The sequence below is a fragment of the Mus caroli genome, chromosome 13 (assembly GCF_900094665.2).
Source record: "Mus caroli chromosome 13, CAROLI_EIJ_v1.1, whole genome shotgun sequence".
Lineage (NCBI taxonomy): Eukaryota > Metazoa > Chordata > Mammalia > Rodentia > Muridae > Mus > Mus caroli.
Window position 1 is genome coordinate 81391468 of NC_034582.1, and position 7370 is coordinate 81398837.

Consider the following 7370-nt stretch of genomic DNA (forward strand, 5'->3'; position numbering starts at 1 on the left):
TTTGTGAAGCATGAAGTCAAATTTATTGTCATATGAAAATGAGGGGTTTAGTCATGTTACATGTTAATATAGTTTAGTTTTTGAAAATTCTTCACACAGACTCCTTTAGTAGGCACACCAGTTTGCAATCCCTTCCAAAATGAATAAGGTTTGCTTTTCCCCATTACACACACACACACACACACACACACACACACCACACATACACACACACCACACACACACAGGCACAGCATATTTAATAATGTTCATTCAATAACTATGTCATAAAAGAGAATAGGGTTTTATTGCTCAAGAATCTTTATTCTAGTTGACTTTTTTTAAGTTAAAAATTCCTTAATTTTTTATTCCTGGTACCACTACCACAATTTACAGGGCAATATACCTGATGTAATGGAAAGAAAAAGAAAAAGACAAAGCTACAACAGATAAAAAAAAAAAAAACCTCAGGAATGTACATCTAATTGACACTACATTGCATTAATCAATAGCTGCACTTTTTGCAAACTGTGGCTATGACAGTCCTGAACAAGAAGGGTTTCCTGTTTAAGCTGCAGTAACTTTTCTGACTATGGATCATCTTTCCTTCTGTGGCAGATTTTTACAGTTCCTCTAATGCATTTGGGACAACTGTCTCAAAGTAACCTGCAGTTTTCCTGACAACTCCTCGCTCTCTCTCTCCTGCTAAGAACTGTAGCCATTTCTGTTTTATTTTAAAACCTTCTGCTACCATATCTACCACTTCCACCTCCAGATCCATAGCCACCACCATAGGGACTGCCTGAGATTCTTCCACCAAAACTGTTCCCCCTTCATGGGTCCATAATTTGATTGTTGCTGTCCACTATAATTTCCAGTCATTATAGTTTCCACCACCACCATAGTTACCTCCACCAAAATTTTCTCCTTCATTGTACCCATCATATCCTCCTCCTCCACCAGCATATCCACCACCCTAGTTTCCATATCCTGGTCTACCACCTCCATAACCTCCTCTACTACTGTAACAAGGACCACCACCATAGTTGCCACCATCACCTCCAAACCCATTATATCTGCCATCACCACCTCCATAACTACCTATGCTGCTACCACCTCCACCACCATAGCCACTTCTTCCACCAAAGTTTCCTCCACAACCAAAGTTTCCTCCACCACCTCCAAAGTTTCCTCCACAACCCATAAAGTTGCCAGGTCCACCTCCAAGACCTCTCTGTGATCCAGCAGACTGCATCTCTTGTTTAGAAAGGGCCTTTTTCGCTTCACAATTATGCCCATTATTATTGTGTGGTATTTCTGAACAACAATTGTATCAACTGTGTCATGATCATCAAAAGTTGCAAAAGCAAATCCTCTCTTTTTCCCACTCTGCCTGTCTTCCATAACCTCTATGGTTTCAATCTTGCCATACTTTTCAAAGTAGTTTCTCAGGTTATATTCTTCCGTATCCTCTTTAATACCACCAACAAAAAATTTTCTTCACAGTTAAATGGGTACCAGGCTTTACAGAATCCTCTCTAGAAACAGCTCTCTTTGGTTCCACCACATGCCCATCACCCTTGTGTGGCTGAGCACACATTGCACCATCCACCTCTTCAACACAAGAGTAGGTCACAAAACCAAGCCTCTGGAACGTTTTGCTTGGGGATCTCTCATTCCAAGCAGTCTGTAAGTGTGTCCCATTTCTCAAAATGTTCTCTTAAGCTATCATCTGTGGTTTCAAAACTCAGACCAACAATAAACAGCTTCCTCAGCTGCTCTGGTTCCTTTGGATCATGCCCCTCCATTTTGAGACCAGACTCGCCTCTTTCAACTTGAGTTCAATATCTCTAGTTGACTTTTAAAGTTTAAATATTTATGAGTACATATATAGTCTCTATAAACCTATGATGTTAAGACAAGAAGTATCACTCAAATGTGTTTACTTTTTATCATGTTAGAGACATAAGTTAAACATATACCTGATTCAATTTATTTTTCTCATTTCACTCGCTCTCCTAGCATGGAATGCACAGAGGATAAATACGTACACTCACCGGAACAATAGTATATATATGTTAATGCACATAGAAATATAGACTTGAATTTGGTATGAGACTGTTTAACTATATTGTGTGTTTTTTTTAAACATTCATTATCAGATGATTTTTCTGTGTGTTTAGTGATATCACTAAACACATAGCCATTTGTGTAATGGTTCACACAACCATTTTGTAATTGAAGAAAATAGGTATTTATTTATCTGTATTATTATATATATAAATATATTAAGTACATATATAAATATTATATATATATAAACCTATTCAGAGTTAATTTCTAACTATAACATAATTGTTTTAGAAGTTGTCTGACTTAAAAAAATATTAATTTGTCCATTATCTTTCTTATACCTTCATAACCCCTTATGTCTATCACAGAGGTACATCCTTTTATTTTGTGTTGAATAATACAATTCTCATGAATTTTAGTTAATTTTATAAGGGAACAAAATTATTATATTTATGATAATCATTTTTATTTATTTTCCTGAGGAATTAAAAAATAAAATTTGTCATTTCTTCAGTGTATACATTTCCACAATTTAATATGTCAAACTTGATGTGCTGTTTATTTTATGTTTCTTTTGTCAACTGATCCTTCTATGATTCATTTCCACACTATTTATGGAATAAACACAACAGAGAGAGATAATAGTTTTTTGTTTGTTTATTTGTTTGTTTGTTTTGGGTTTTTTTGTTTTTTCAAGACAGGGTTTCTCTGTATAACCCTGGCTGTCCTGGAACTCACTTTGTAGACCAGGCTGGCTTTGAACTCAGAAATCCACCTGCCTCTGCCTCCCAAGAGCTGGGATTAAAGGCGTGCACCACTACCACCCGGCAAGATAGTATACACAATAACAATATAGCTAACAACCAACAATATCTTATGATCAATTACAATTAATAAATGAAATTTGTTTAATAATTATTCTTAAAGTAATATTGGAATTTTTTTTTAAATAGCTAAGAAATAGCTAATGCACATAGTAGTTGCTTGGGAGTAATCTTAATACCTGCACTTGAAATAATAAAATGGAAAAGCAAAACTGATTTTCAAGAAAGCAGAGTATAATGTAGTTCACTAAGAACACACAGATACTTGTTCATGAGGCACTACATAAAATAGATGCAAACCATTACCTTCATTGCAGTCTTTATCAATATACAGATGACAAGGTGTTTCAGAGCCATTAATCTATCACCTCTAATGGGCATTAAATCCTGGTTTTACTAAAAAACGATTATGTTACATTCATCAGAATTTTATACACAATGGATTATTTAATCCTCTGGTTGCCATGCCTTTAAACAAAAAGCTTCTGAAATATATTTCATCTTCAGAGACTGTTGTGTTTAAAATTTCCAAATGCATCATAATGGTAGCCCATTTACACCCAAATTTTCTAGCATGAGGAAGTGTAGAATACAAACTTCTGTCACTTTTGTCACCACACATTTTCTCCATAAGCATTTATAAAAATAGTGCTAGGCTTGTTAAGTAGATGGGTGATCACATAGGAAAATTGGGACTTGTAATTCTCCCACTCTTTCAGTGAAAAATTCCTCTTCAAAATGAACAGAATAGATAAAATATCTTGTGTTTCTGACTTACCATGTGGATATGCAATTAAAAACAAGAGTTTAATGAACATCAAACTGTTTTAAAAAGAGCTTTATACAGGTAAATATGCAGTAGATAGAAATGGATCACCATTTTATGCCTAATTATTTAAAATTAATATCATAGGACTCTGATCTCTTCTACCCCCAAAATGCTTCATAGCACTTGGTTTATAGAAGATCTTACTTCCTGATTGAATAATCACTCAACCTGCAAAATGCTCTCCAAGAAAGATTGGTTTAGTTATGTTCATCTCTACCTGAGATTGTTTACCAAAAAAAATAGAGAGATTCAATGACTTCTCCCGGTTTAAAAGGAGAACAGTTAGGCTTTCATAGAAATGAATCTTCACTGATTGAACTCAACAGATTGAAGATATTATCTCTGTCCAACATGTGTGTGTGTGTGTGTGTGTGTGTGTGTGTGTGTGCATATGCAGTGACAAATTAACCAAATACAACCAGAAGCAGGCATGAATATCTGTCCTAGATGGATTTGGGACTATGTAGTAAATAATTTTCATTTCTGTGGTAGAAGGTTTAATATCTCAACTATTCAAAATTGTAAATATATATTTATTGGATGTTATCAGATAATAATAACATGAGCTCCCAGTATAACATATGGCTATTCTGTAGTTTACAGTCACTACTACCTTTGCGATTTTTGTTGTGCTGAAAAAAATTAAATGTGTTGTCATGAAAGACTGATATATCTCTGTTGAGTAGCCTATATGTTGTTTATTCTTTGTGTTATCAGTCCACTAAATGTGTTTTCCAGCATTTGTGTGATTGATCATGTAGGCTAGCCCTTTTGAAGTTGATTTGCAAGATTTATTAATTAATTTATTTATTTATTTTAGAAATCAGTAACTAGGACTGTTTATGACAATGTGTCACCTCGGCAATTGCTTTTTGGAGATATTCATGTCTCTGTGAATAAGAAATATTCCCTGTTTTATCGGTAATCTTTTTGCAATATTCCCAAGAGTAGTATTGCTGGGACTTCAGATAGATCTAAATCCAATTTTCTGAGGAACTTCCAGGTTGATTTCCAAAGTGGTTGGACCAGTTTGAAATCCTCCCAGCAATGGAGGAGTGTTCCTCTTTCTCCACATGCTCTCCAACATGTGTTGTCACCCGAGAATTTTATCTTAGCCATTCTGATTGGTATAATGTGGACTCTCAGCGTCATTTTGATTTCCATCTGTCTGACCACTCAGGACTTTGAAGATTTTTTTAGGTGCTTCATAGCCATTTGAGATTCCTCTGTTTTGAACTAATGGTTTAGTTCTATACAACATTTTTGTATAGAACCCAATTTTGTTTGGGTTGCTTGGGTTTTGGGTGGTTAGTTTCTTGAGTTATTTATATATTTTGGATATTAGCACTCCATCGGATGTGGGGTTAGGGAAGATTTTTTTCTAAATCTGTAGGTTCCAATATGTCTCATTGACTATGTCCTTTGCCTTATAGAAGTTTTCAAGTTTCATGGGGTCCCATTATCAATTCTTGATCTTAGAGCATGAGACATTGGAGTTCTGTTTAGGAAATGTCCCCCTGTGCCAAGGAGTTCAAGGTTCTTTCCCACTTTCTCAGAATACCAAATAAACAGTCCACAGAACTCAAAAAGGTCAGCAATCTGAATGGCCCAACTGAATACACCTCAGTTCCATTTGGGAGGGATATTAAAGCAATCACAAGTGGGGAGGGGGGACCTGGGAGGGAAAGTGAACCAAGGTAAAGAGGAGAAGAGAACCTGATCTGGTATTGTGTGAGGGAAAAGGACTGAAGCCCCGAGGGCCAGCAGAAAGAATGGAAACAGGCAACCTCAGGAGAAGGTTGGGGAGAACCTCCAGAATGTATCAGAGACCTGGAAAGTGAGAAACTCTCAGAAATCAAAGGGAGGAACCTTAAATGAAATGCCCTATAGTAGGGAGAAGGAACTTAAAACGCCCACCTCCAGTAGGAATACAGAGCCTCAAGTGCGGGATGGGGTTGACATTCCATAGTCAAAACTCTGACCCATATTTGTTCCTGTATGAAAGAACTGCTGGGGTGAAAATGGAGATGAGCCTGAGGAAAACAAAGTCCAGTGAGAGGCCCAAAGTGGGATCCAGGTCAAGGGGAGGCCCCGAGACCTAACATTACTGGGGCTATGGGGCACTCACAAAAAGGGACGTATTATGACTCTCCTCTGAAGGACAGAACAAGCAGCTGAAAGAGTCAGATACAGATAGTTGCACTCAACATATGGACAGAGGCTGCTGACAACTGTGGTTAATTAGAGAAATGCTGAAAGAAGCTGAGGAAGTGGGCAATCCTATAGCGGACCAGCAGTCTCAATTCACCAGGACCCCCGATATCTCTCAAACACTAGACCACCAAACAGACAGCATACACCAGCTGATATGAGGCACCCAACACACATATAGCAGAGAACTTGGGCCGAGGTTCCATCAAAAAAGATGCCGTAACCCTCAAGAGACTGGGGGAGGCACCAGGGAGTTTTGAATTCTGGTTGGGTGGAGGTGGGTGGTGGGGACATCTTCCTGGAGGCAATGTGGGGAGGGGGTATGGTATGTGGTACAGTCAGAGACTGCACTGGGGGTGGGAGTAAAATTGGTAATGTAAATAAATAAATAAATAAATAAATAAATAAATAAATAAATAAATAAATAAATGTTTTGATGGTAACCATATTTCTCATTCCCAGTATATGTGTAAGTATAACCACATCCCCGTCTTAATAACATTGCAGGTTTTTATCCTAATGTCAAGACATCCTTACAGTATATTGGTTGTCCTAATTCCTCACTTTTATCTATAATCCAGAGTCTCTTGGCTGCTATTGTTGCACTATAATCAACATTAAGAAAACTTATTCTTAATAAGGCATTATTTAACCAATCTCTGTATATTTTTACTCTCCTTTTTTTTTTAAATAAGTATCTCTATTAAGGTAAGATTAGCTCCTTCTTTAACTGCTTGTCTTGTCAGAATATGTTACATACCAGTAACATGCTTTTTATTGTAGTATATAAAGAATTAATTCATTATTGGTTGCATATATGGGAACAGCATAAGTTATAATTTGTGTATGTATCCCCAAAATTGACATTAGTCACACAATCAGTCCTTTCAGAATTTAAACTGGTTGCCTATTGAAATTCTGAGTATGTCTCAATGGTATGGTGTATATACATGTGATTTGCAAATTCTGTAAAATGAAAAATATCCATCTGCCAAGTGAAATTTTTTTTGGTTCCTTTAGGATTATGACCAGCAGTCAATGGAGCTGTGTTGTACAGAGAATATATAGAATTTTTACTCTTTCCCCCTTTGGCTTGCTGCCAAGTGATATAATTTTTTTCTTTAAATATTTTCCATTAATATCATGTTTCTTGTGAATTTTTTGTTCTACTAATATATTTACTATTATCAATTAGTCAATTTTATCATTTTCCTTCAGCTAATACACCGGGCAAACCTGTATGAAACAAAATTTGAGTAATATGTTATGGATTGTTTTTACTTTTGATGGTCTGTTACAACTGTACAAATTCCAAAGTTAATTCTGAATTATCAGCTATATATTTAGTAATATCTACATGCAAGACAAATCTTTCAGCATATAAAGAATCAGTAATTATGTTAGGAGATTTAAAATAATCAAATAATACAATGAGGATTGCATAAAATTTTGAT

The 7370-nt window shown here is 36.0% G+C and overlaps 1 pseudogene; it reads right to left on the reverse strand.

Annotated features, from left to right (window-relative positions):
- Positions 1 to 713: 713 nt before the first annotated feature.
- On the reverse strand, positions 714 to 1787 carry LOC110308319 (annotated as a pseudogene).
- Positions 1788 to 7370: the final 5583 nt, after the last annotated feature.